The 12,668-nt window shown below is 37.4% G+C and overlaps 1 pseudogene; it reads left to right on the top strand.

The window, feature by feature from the left end:
• Window positions 1-371: 371 nt before the first annotated feature.
• LOC101421710 (mediator of RNA polymerase II transcription subunit 6 pseudogene) lies at window positions 372-991 on the top strand (annotated as a pseudogene).
• Window positions 992-12,668: the final 11,677 nt, after the last annotated feature.

The raw sequence follows: 12,668 nt of genomic DNA, 5'->3' as shown, positions 1-12,668 counted from the left end.
CTTCTTCATCGTGCCTTCTGTTCGCCACCGCATCGATGCTTCTCCATCTGCCGCTCTCTCAGCTACTCTTCTCCTGGCCCACCTACTCCTCCCTTCTTTGCTTTTCTTCTTCCCGACTGTACCATCTGCAACGTCATCATATCCATTGCATCTCCCCTGCACCGGAAGAAGAACCAGTGGCCGCTTTTTTTTTTTTTAATATTTATTTATTATTATTATTTTTAATTACATTAAAAAAATATATGAGGTCCCATTTATGGCGGCCGTGGATATCCGAGATAATCTACTGGGAATCTCGTGGGTTGACAGTACCTGGATCCCCATTTTGAACAGCGGTAGTGTCTTGAATTATTTCTCAGAAAGAAGCAATCCTTTTTAGGACAGGACGTGTAATAATGAAGTAGTCAAGATGCAGAGACTAACATTAGAACATTTAAATCAGATGTTTGAAGTGGAGTACATCCTTTTACATGCTCAAGAGCCCGTTCTTTTCATTGTTCGGAAGCAACAGCGGCAGTCCCCTACCCAAGTTACTCCACTGACTGATTACTATATCATTGCTGGAGTTATCTATCAGGAACCTGACTTGGGATCAGTTATAAACTCCAGAGTTCTTACTGCAGTGCATGGCATTCAATCAGCTTTTGAAGAAGCTACGTCAAATTGTCGATATCATCCCTCCAAAGGGTATTGGTGGCACTTCAAAGAAATGAAGAGCAAGATAAAGTCAAACCTAAAACCAAAAGGAAAGAAGAACCTAGCTCTATTTTCCAGAGACAACGAGTGGATGCTTTACTCCTGGATCTTAGACAAAAATTTCCACCCAAATTTGTGCAGCAAAAGTCTGGAGAAAAGCCTGTCCCAGTGGATCAGACAAAGAAAGAGTCAGAACCTGTACCAGACGCTGTAAAATCTGAGGAGAAGGAGACCACAAAGAATGTTCAACAGATAGTGAGCCTAAAGGGCTGAGAAATGGATGAGACTCCAGTGAGTGATGGACAAGACTCCTTTTTCCGTTATTATCGTAACTTATTTCTGTGGCAGGCTCTTGAACTTTAAAATACTTTGTCACAGTCCTTTCCTTTGTATGGAATGTGCTGTTCTTAAAGAAAGGGTGTTATTTCTTCATGTTTTCTCTATGAACTTGTCTTATGTATCTTTTGTTAAAAATGGAAAAAACACATGTCCATCAATAAATGAATGAATAAACAAAATGTATAGACATGCAATGGAATGTTAGTCAGCTGTAAAAAGGAAGGAAATTCTGATACATGCTACTACATGGATAAACCTTGAAGGTATGTTATATTAACTAAAATAGACACAAGAGGACAGATATTGTGTTATTCCACTTATATATGAAATATCAGAATATGCACATTCACAGAGAGAAAACAGTAGAAATTACCAGGAACAGGGGGAAGTGGGTGTTTTAGTTTTCTAGACTGCTTACAGTAAATACCGGTTTTACTATATTACCATACATCCCGAAATAAATCATTCAGTTTGAACAGTGGGAATTTACTGGCTTACAGTTTTGAGGCTAAGAAAATATCCAAGTTAAGGTATCATCGAGGCCATACTTTCTTCCCAAAGACTGGCTGCCAGCGATCCTTAGTTCCTTGCCACATGGTAAGGCACATGGTGGCATCTGCTGGTCTCTCCCTTCTTTTCTGAGTTTCATTGATTTCAGTTCCTTGCTTTTTTTTCCCCTTTTTCTCTGTATTCATTCTGTTTATAAAGGACTGCAGTAACAGGATTAAGACCCATCCTAAATGAGGTGGGTCACACTTTAGCTGAAGTGGTCTCATCAAAAGGTCCTACTTAAGAATGGGTTTTCAATAGGTTAATGCATAATGAATACAGGGTTTCTGTTTGCAAAGTTTGTTAATGGATTGTGCTGATAGTAGCACAACATTATGAGTATAATTAATGACACTGAATCAAATGCTTGGGAGTAGAAGAGATGGGAAATTTTATTTAATATATATGTTATCACAATTAAAATTTTAAAAAGTGAGAATAAGACAATGACAGTTAAATGCAGTACATGGTCATGAACTAGAACTAATAATGGATGAGAAAATGCTCTAAAGGACATTATTGGGACAACTGAAAAAACATATGGACTTTATGCTTTGTATCAATGTTAAATTTCTGAACTTGATATCTGTACTTAAGGTGGTTACATAAGTTAGAGTCTTTGTTCTTAAGAAATGTACATGGAAGTGTTAAGTGTTAGAAAAGCATGATGCATGCAACCTACTCTCAAATGTTTAAAAAGATAAATACAACAAATGGGGCCAAATGCTAATAGTTGGTGAATTTGGGCTTCTGGGTGGGGAGTGTGTTGGAGGTCTATATATCATTACTTTATTTTGCAGTTTTCCTGTAAGTTTGAAGTTATTTCAAAATAAAAGGTAAAAAAAAACTATATGAAAGAATAGAAGCCTCCACAAATATAGTAAAAGATTTTAATACAAAACTATCACCATTGTACAGAACATGTCAACAGAAGGACAATAAGGAAACAAAGACTTTGAACCATACATTAGAGGAATTGGACCTAATAAACAAATACAGAACATTTCACCACAATACAGCAGGATAAACATTCTTCTCAAGGGCCCTTTGATCATTAACCAAGATAGAACAACTCAATGAATTCAGAAATGTTGAAATCATACAAAAAGATTTCTCTGACCACAGTGGAATGATACTGAAAATCTACAAGGGTCAGAGACCTAAATTAGGTACCAAGATATGGAAGTAAACCAACAAACTCTTAGATAAACAGTGGGTCAAGGAGGAAATCTCCAAAGAAATCAATAACTACTTTGAATCTAATGAAAATAACCACAGAACATATTAAAACTTCTGGGATGCAGCAAAAGTTGTACTGAGAAGGAAATTCAAAAGCATAAATTCATACATCAAAAGAGAAGAAAGAGCTAAAATTGAAGACTTACCTGCACAATTGGAAGAAATACTAAAAAAAAACAACAACAAACTAACCCCAAAGGAAGAAGAAAGACAGCAATTATAAAGATCAGAGCAGAACTAAATGAAATAGAAAATAAGAAACGGCTAGAAAAAATAAACAAAACTAAGAGTTGGTCTTGTGCGAAGATCAATAAAATTGACAAACTCTTAGTTAGACTAACAAATAAAAAAAGAGAGAAGATGCAAATGCACAAATTAAGAAATGAGAAACTGACCCCACAGAAATAAAAACTATCAAAAGAGTGAAAATCTATATTTTAACAGAAGGACAATTTTGAGGAAATGGATAAATTCCTAGAAATACATAAGAAATCTACAATGATAAAATAAGAAATTGATGATCTCAGCAAACCAATCACAAGTAAAGAGATAGAATCAGTCATTAAAAACCTCCCAACTAAGCAAAGTCCTGGGCGAGATGGCTTCACCGTTGAATTCTACCAAACAATCCAGAAAGAACTAACACCAATTTTGCTTAACCACTTTCAAAAAATAGAAAAGAAAGGGAAATTGCCTCACTCATCAATGATGCCAATGTTACCCTAAAAACAAGACAAACACAGTCACCACAATAATGTAAATTTACAGACCAATCCTCTATTGAACCTAGATTTGAAAATCCAGAACAAAATACTTGGTAATCATATTCAACAGCACATTAAATGAATTATGCACCATGACCAAGTGGATTTCATACCTGGTATGCAAAGATGGTTCTACATAAGAAAATCAATTCATTTAATATACCACATAAACAGATCAAAAGAAAATAATCTCGTGATCATATCTATAAATGCAGAAAAAGCATTTGACAAAATACAGTACACTTTCTTGATGAAAACTGTAAAATATAGGAATAGAGGGAAACTTTCTGAACATGATAAAGGACATATATTAAAAACCCAAGGTTAACATCATTTACAATGGTGAAATCCTTAAAACTTTCCCTCTAAGATCAGGAACATGACAATGATGTTGACTATCACCCCTCCTATTTAACATTGGGTTAGAGTACTTGCTTAAAAATTGAGAAAAGAACCAGATATAAAATGAATCCGAATTGGAAAAGAAGAAGTAAAAATTTCACTATTTGCTGACGACATAATCCTATACATAGAAAGCTCTGAGAAATCTGCAACAAAGATTCTATAACTTATAAATGAGTTTAAAAAAGTCACTGGTTATAAGATCAATGCACAAAAACCAGTACCATTTCTGTACACCAGTAATGAGCAATCTGAGGGGGAAATCAAGAAAATAATACCATTTGCAATAGTAAATAAAATTAAAATACCTAGGAGTAAATTTAAGTAAATTTATACACAGAAAACTACACAACACTTTTAAAAGAAATAAAAGAAGACTTAAATAAATGGAAGAATATTCCCTGTTCATAGATAGAACGATTAAATATCTTGAAGATGTCTATCCTACGAAAACTGATCTACACATACAATGCAATTTCAATAAAAATGAATATAGCATTTTTTACTGAAACAGAAAAACTAAGTTTAAAATGTATTTGGAAAGGAAAGAGGCCCCAAATAGCCAAAGACATATTGAAAAAGAAAAAAATGAAGTGGGAAGAATCACACTACCTGACTTTAAACATACTACAAAGCAACAGTGGTCAAAATGGCATGGTATTGGCACCAGGATAGACCTACTGACGATGGAACTGAATTGAGTGTTCTCATACACATCCTTACATATACAGTGATCTGCTATTTGACAAGAACACCAAGCTTACTCAAGTGGGAGATAATGGCCTCTTCAACAAATGGTGCTTGGAGAACTGGATATCCATATGCAAAAGAATGAAAGAAGATTACCATCTCACACTTGGAACAAAAGTTGACTTGAGATGGATTAAACAAGTAAATATAAGAGCCAAGACCATAAAGATCTTTGAAAACAATGCAGGGATACATCCTTAGGAACTTGTAATAGGAAATGGCTTCATGAACTTCACACCCTGAGGATGAGAAGCAAAATAATAAATAGATAAATGGACCTCCTAAAAATTAAACTCTTTCGTACCTCAAAGGAACACGTAAAAAAAAAGAGAGAAAAGACCACCTACTTAATTGGAGAAAATATTTTGTAAACGTATATCTGATAGTAGACTAATATCCTGCATATGTAAAGAAATCCTATAATCTCAAAATAAAAAGACAATCAACCCTTTTTCAAAATGGGCAAAAGATTTGAACACTTCCCCAAAGAAGAAATAAAATGGCTAAAAAGCACATGAAAAAATGCTAGAAATCCCTAGTTATTAAGGAATTGCTATTCAAAACTACAATGATATACTATCTTACTCCCATTATATGGGGGCTATTAAAAAAAAAAAGACTATGTGTGTTGGAGAAGATTTGGAGGAATGGGATCTTCATCCACTGCTGATGGGAATGCAGAAGGATCCAGCCATTCTGGAAGACAGTTTGGTGGTTCCTCAAAAAACTAGCTATAGGTTTGCAATATGACTCAGCATTTCCACTGCTGGGTTTATACCCAGAAGAACTGAAAACAAGGACACAGACTGATATATGCACACCAATATCCAGAGTGGCATTATTCATTATTTCCAACAGGTGGAATCAACCAAAATATTCATCAACAGATGAATGGTTAAACAAAATGTGGTATATACATACAGTGGAATACTCCTCAGCTGTAAGAAGGAATACAGTACAAACACATGGGATAACACGGATGAATCTTGAGGACCTTATGTTGAGTGAAGCAAGCCAGGCATTGAAGGACAAATATTACATGAACTCTATGATACCAAATAAGCAAACCAAGCTGTATCAAAGAGCTAGAGACTGTATGATAGGCATACACAAAATTTGGGGTTAGAGGATGGATGAGAGCTGATGTCTACATTGGTGAAATATATGATATAGTGGAGGTAAGTCGTTGTAAAGGGAAGGGTTAAGATGGGAGCATAGGGATACTATTGATTGGGGCTTTGCAGGTTTGAGGGGACTAGGTTTGGGAGTATGGGTTAGATGGCCCAAGGAATTGGGGGAGGGTTGGGGGGAGCAGATGAACATGGGAGATAGTTGGGTATGTGGTTGAATCTATAATGTTGAGAAAACTCAGAAAATAATACAATCAAGGGTTACTTGTTTCAGGATCTTAATGGGGGAGCATCAAACACAAGGTCAGGCTTCTAGGGAGTATGTGAGTGCTCATCTAGTCATTGTGTGTTATAGCATTCGATGGAAACCCATAAAATGAGTGGGAAGGTGTACCCTCACTCTGGGGAGGCCTAATGTTCTGAAACAAAGGAAAGAGTGTCCCTCAAGAGAATTGGTGGCTCTCAATGGGGGAGGACAAACTACTGTGTCAAGCTCTAAGCATTGTTGCAAGTATCTGTGAATCTGGTCCTTCAAGCAGTGATGCTTGGTTGTCACTGTGGGCCATGAGTGGAGGTGGAGAGAGTAATAGAATAGATGGAAGCAGGAGTAACTTGGTGGCAATGGAAGTGTTCCCCAAGATCATGTAATGATGGATATAGGATTTGTTAAATTTCACCAGAATTTATAAAAGTGTATACTCTGAAATGTAAGCCATAATGTAAACCATAATGTAACTAAAAAATTAGAAATGTACACATTCTAAACCCAAATGGAACCGTGTTTGGTAGCTATGTTTCAATATCTATACATCAGCTAAAGCAAATGTTATATGAACATGTTAAAAGATCATTTCTGGGAAAGGGAGAAAATGGTTTGATGTTAGATATATAGGAGTCCCCTACAGTACATATGTCACTTTACTGTGATGTAAACCTTTTTTAAGACAAAATTAAAAATTAAAATAAAAGGATGTAGACAATGAAGAAGGAATGAAGAAATTGCTTTGCCACTGTACATACAGGACAACATTTATTACATTGATGAAAAGCAAAATAACTTTTATGATATTTTTCATTTTTAATGGCCCGATTTATTTTTTACTTTATTTTAGTTTTTCTAAATTAGTATGTATTCTGTTTCCAATCTTTAAACCTATCACTACTATTTCATTTTTCTATTAATTGAATTTGGAAATATATACTAAGTATCATTTTTGAAGAATTTTTGGACCACAGAGGGGTTAAACTATGGCAGGGGAGGAACACTTGTGTGGGGTGTTTTTGATGGGGGGGCACATAGGTCGGAGGGAGTTCTCCAGGATATGTATATATGGTATATAAAATTGTTTGGTTATTTGTTGGGTATTTTCAAAGTAGCTGGAGGAAAAAACAACAACTGAGGGACTGCTGAGTTCCTAGTCAAGGGAGCTCTATCACATTCCCAAATAGAACAGTAACAATTCCCAAAGTGCAATGGCAAAGACCAGTGAAGAAGGATAGTCCAATGATGAGCCTTAGATTTGGATGGATATGCTTATGATCCTGTGTGCCTAAAACTTCAACCAGGCCTAGAGTTGCAGGACGCCTACATGTCACCTCCTGAGAACCTCCAAGTTGCTCAAATGTTTCCACTCTATAAGCCAAATTCTGCATGTAAAATGCATTACCTTCCCCCCTGCATGCAACATGACTCCCAGGGATGAACCTCCTCAGTGCAGAGGGATTCCTACCAATCAACAGATGGTGATGTAACTAGAAAAAGACCTTGAATAAAAGGAAGAAATGTTAAAGACAAATGAGTTTAAATGGCTAAGAGTCTTCAACGTGAGTCAGGAGGTCTCCAGAAGGTTTGTGCTTATGCACCTATCAGAAGGATCCCAGAGATAGACAAACTAGATACAACCTCAGGTACTGATGCTCCTGAGGGCTACAGAGACACAGAGATTCTACCATAGTGGTAGATGGCTCTGGAGTTCAGAGCCTTGTCAGTGGGCCATGCTTTAGAATTTGTGCTCCTGAGTGTGATGGATTTTGACTCAGATGAGACCTTTCTACACATGCCCCTTCTGTCACTTGTCCTGAACCTGTGGTTGGCGTATACTCAGGAGTCTTGAATCTCTGGGCAGGCCATGTGCCAGCTGGGCCATGAGCCTCAGCAGAGTTGTAAAACTTTGTCTTCAGTTTTTTGTACTTTCTCAGGTCAGCTAACAGGGAGATGAGGTTGGTCAACCACCACGCCAAGTAACTGAGAGAGTCTCCAACTGCAGGCAGGAGAATCCCATCCATCATCCATGTGGGATCTAAGTTTCCTCTATAATTAGAGGTAGAGTTGACATCACCATCGCCCATCATCAGGTTGGAAGAATAAAATAAAGATTAGAGTGGATTTACTGGTATTCTACTTTGGAATTATTTTGACTCTAACAATGGAAGAAATATATCATTGATGTGGACACAGTGGCCATAGGAATTGCTGAACGCAGGGAGAGGGAAAAATAAGTGTGATATTGGTGCATTTTCAGGACATGGAGTTGTCCTGAATGATATTGAAGGGACAGATGCAGGACATTATATATCCTTCCATAACCTTCTGAATGGACTGGGAAAGAGTGTAAACCATAATGTAAACTATAATCCATGCTGTGTAGTAGTGACCCAAAATGTATTCATCAAATGTATAATGAATGTACCTCACTAAAATAAATAAATTAATTAATTAATTAAATAAAGACTGTTTTATCCTATAAAAAAATGGACTTTGTAAATTTATAGACCTATAATGAGAAGGACTATTTGTGGAGGAATATTCATGATCTAAATCACATGTAGGTGCTGTGTATATTATGTGACACATAAGGAGGCCCATGACATCTCCTTCTGTGATCCAGTATTTGTCTAATATTAGAAGAAAAGTGAAGGGAAACCAAGCTTTACAAAATAGCTAAAACCCCAGTTTATTTTGCATGCAGTGTGCTGATGGTGCTTCATATATATTAAGTGCAAAGATACAGAATATTGCCATGGCAACCACAAAGTTAGAAGTTGCTGGGTATTACTTAAAATTGTGGACTTGTTTTATGGTTTCTCAATAACTAAATGTAGGTTTGCCCTTTGCAAAAGGGTTGAATTCATTTTTACCTTTTGTTATTTTTGTTATTTTGATTGTTTTTGTTGTTGTTGTTAATAGAACCACTGCATTTCCACAGATATAAGGTTGTTTTTAAATGCAGATTAGAGAAACTTGTATTGTACTGCTCTATGAATATGCATGTGGGGTGTATTTGTGTATATGTGTGGGGAAGCACAGGTGGATACATAATTGGAAGACCAGATTAAGCAAATGATACTTTATTGACACCTATCCTCCCTTAACATTAGAAAATAACAACTCCATTTCTTCATGAAACTCATCATGTTCCAGTCAATAACATCGAATAGAGATATTTGATCAGTGTTTCCTTTCCTATAAACAAAAGAGTGTACAATACAAATTAGGGAAATATTACATTTTCTAAGATTCTGAAATAGTAAATGAGGCAGGAATGTGTGAAAATCAGTTGTATTTGAGCCTGACTGAGAACAGTGTTGAAAAAGCCCAGGGAAGTTGCCTATAACCCATGTGCATATTCAGTAAACTCACGATCATCTTTAGTCCACTTTTACTGCTGCCGATACCAAAGCCATCAGAAATAGTGTTAGAGTATACAGGACATTCTGTAAAAATTAGTGCTTGGGGAATGGTATGGCTCAAGTGATTGGGCTCCCATCTACCACATAGGAGGTTCAGGGTTCAATACACAGGGCTTCTTGGTGAAGGCAAGTTTGTCCTTGTGGTGAGCTGATCAGAGAATAAATTTGGCCTGCACAGGAGAACAGGCACACACTGAGTGCTGGCACACACAGTGAATTGGAACAGCAAGGTAATGCAAAAAGAGAGAAAGAGAGAGAGAGAGAGAGAGAGAGAGAGAGAGAGAGAGAGAGAGAGAGAGAGAGAGAGAGAGAGAGAGAGAGAGAGAGAGAATAAGAAATGCAGCAGACCAGAGAGCTGAGGTGGTGCAAGAGATGAGCACCTTTCTCCCACTCTGGAAGATCCCAGGGTCATTTCCCAGACCTGCCTAATGAGAATACAAGCAAACGCAGAAGAATACACAGCAAACAGACACAGAGAGCCGACAATGGGTTGGAGTGGGGGATAAATAAAAATTTTTAAAAAGTAGTGCAGGATCATGCTCTCACAAGAGCACCATGAGGAAGGCAATGATCCTATTTGATAAAAGATATTCAAAATGAATAATCTCCCTATAGTCACACAGCACAGAAAGATCAGCATTTAGGAGCACATTCAATTTCAGGGATTATTTCTGCTGCAGATGCATAGTAGGCCTGTGAGAGAACTTGTGAGCCCATTGTTCCCCTGAGAATACTCCAATCCTTATATCCAGTACCACCTGGGACATGGGATGGGAGAGGAAAGGCAAGCATGCATTCATTTACTTTTCAGAAGAGTTAACTGGTCAAAATGACAATAATGGATATGTATGAACTCTTCCTGCAGGAATACTGACATTTTTGGGTACATGCTCATGGAAACATATTGGGCATAGCATGGTTTTGGTTTCTTTTAACAGAAAATACAAATGATATATGGATTTACCCTATCCCATTATAAGTTTCCTTCTTCTCTCTTAGTATTAAAGAAAAGGTAAAATGGAAGATTCTGGAAAGCTTTGGGATCTACACTCAAAAATATACCACTCTGTCTCTGAAGACAGGATTAAGCAATGTCTATCTTGTTCTCTGGACAGTCCTCTATAACAGGTTTAACAAGGGCGATGGTAATTGTGGAGAGCTTCTATTAAAAGAAACCTGTCTGTTTGAATGGGATCCAACAAAGCACTTCTGAGAACTTCATCTCAAGAGTCCTGGTCCTGAAATGGTTGGAGTGTCAGCCTCTAGAGGTAAGTACATGGGAACTAAGAAGTTATGACTCAATACACCCCCAATGAAGATAAATCCCTTACTGTGTCTGCAGTCTAAGTCTATAGAGTTCAAAACTATGTAAGGGAAATGCAAATCTCCTCAAGTTGAATGCTGAGTCTTGATGCATGATTCTCAGGTGCCACCATATATAGGTTTTACTTTGGTCTTCAGCTGCTGATCATCCCTTCCTGTGACTGCTCTGGGTTGGAAATCCCATGGAGATAAAAGGACTTCTCTTGTCATCCTGAACCAGCTTCACCTTCTCCTTTTACTTTTTCTATAAGAACTCTGTCACTAGTCACCCTAAAGATGCCTGGTCCTGGGTTGATTACATTTACCCAAATCCTTAAGCTGACCCGCATCTGCTCTGGTGTCTTACTGAGAACTTCCAGAATGGTGTTACCTGAAACCATTATCCCTCAGAGAATGCACTAGTGTGGTTTGCAACCATATAGTGGGATGATGGTAAGTTTTACACATTGTTCCTAAAGAAAGAGCTCACAATCTTCAAGAACATCCAAAAAAAAACAAAAAAAACAGATGATCATAGCAATGACCAACATACACCCTATAGACCATCACATATTACTAAGATTGGAGAGTACAGAGGCACAGCCACAGGGTCCCTTCATCCAAACCCAGGGGCTGGTTGTCAGTTTGAGCCCTGACCTCTGCAGTAAAGAAGAATTCATTGGAGATTACATTTACTGTAATTCCCAAGGGTTTCCTGTTCTCATCAATCAGACTGCAAGCCTAGGCTTCCTTTCTCTTCCCTTCTTTGAAGAACCATGCCTCCTGTAAATTCATAAAGTCAAGATCCTATGTTCTCCTTTATAAAGACTCAACTTGAGAGGGTCCAATACATCAGGAAAATGAACCATGCTTGTGGTGCAGCCTATTACTGGACCTAATATTCCTCAAAGTAGCAGAATACAAATAAACACACTTGTGGTGGACTGAAACTATATGTAACCCAGAATGTCACCCTCTTAAAACTAATCCATTCCTGTGGGGATGGACCCATTGTAAGTGGGATATTTTGGTCAGGCTATTTAAGTTAAGGTGTGACCTACATAATTCAGAGTGTGTATTAGTTTTCAAAATGGAATACTTGGTAAGAGAAAGAAATTCAAAGAAAGAAAGAGAACACCATAGAAACAAGAAGCTCAAGAAATGAAACCTGGAAGAGAAGGGTGAGCTCATTGGACACCACCGTGTTCCTTGCCATGTGACAGAGGAATCCAGGATCACCGGCATCCAGTCTTCAGGAAGAAAGCTTCATCTTGATGAAGGCTTGATTTGTATATTGTCACAGCCTCAAAACTGTAAACTTGTAAACTAATAAATTTCCACTTTTAAAAGTCATTCAATTTCATGGTATAATGCTTTCAGCAGCGTACAAACTATAAGTGCAATCCATGTTGTAGCAGTTTAATATTGTTTATTAGTTCCAAAAATAGATATTGATTTTGTTTGTAAACTGGTCTGTCCCTCCAGGCATATTAGATTATATTGGATTCAGAGTTTTCACTTTTACTTGATTAATTGAAGATTTAGGCTTTGATTTGATCACATTATTAGCACATTGCAACCCTGCCACCTTTGTGGAGGGGTCTCAAATCAAAAATACATGGAAGAAAACAGAGTTTGAACTTTTGGTCCTGGAGTCTAGGAAGTAAGTACACAGAAAAGCTTAGTCATGAGGAGAGGCCCTGAATGGCTCAGCCATTCACCTGACAATTCACAGCTGACCTTGTGGAGAAAACAGAGCAACTGAGCCTGGAGATAAACAAGCCCTGGGAGAGAGATGAGACTTATC

The sequence above is a fragment of the Dasypus novemcinctus genome, chromosome 19 (genome assembly GCF_030445035.2).
Source record: "Dasypus novemcinctus isolate mDasNov1 chromosome 19, mDasNov1.1.hap2, whole genome shotgun sequence".
Taxonomy (NCBI): Eukaryota; Metazoa; Chordata; class Mammalia; order Cingulata; family Dasypodidae; genus Dasypus; species Dasypus novemcinctus.
This window is presented reverse-complemented; position numbering and strand designations above follow the sequence as displayed.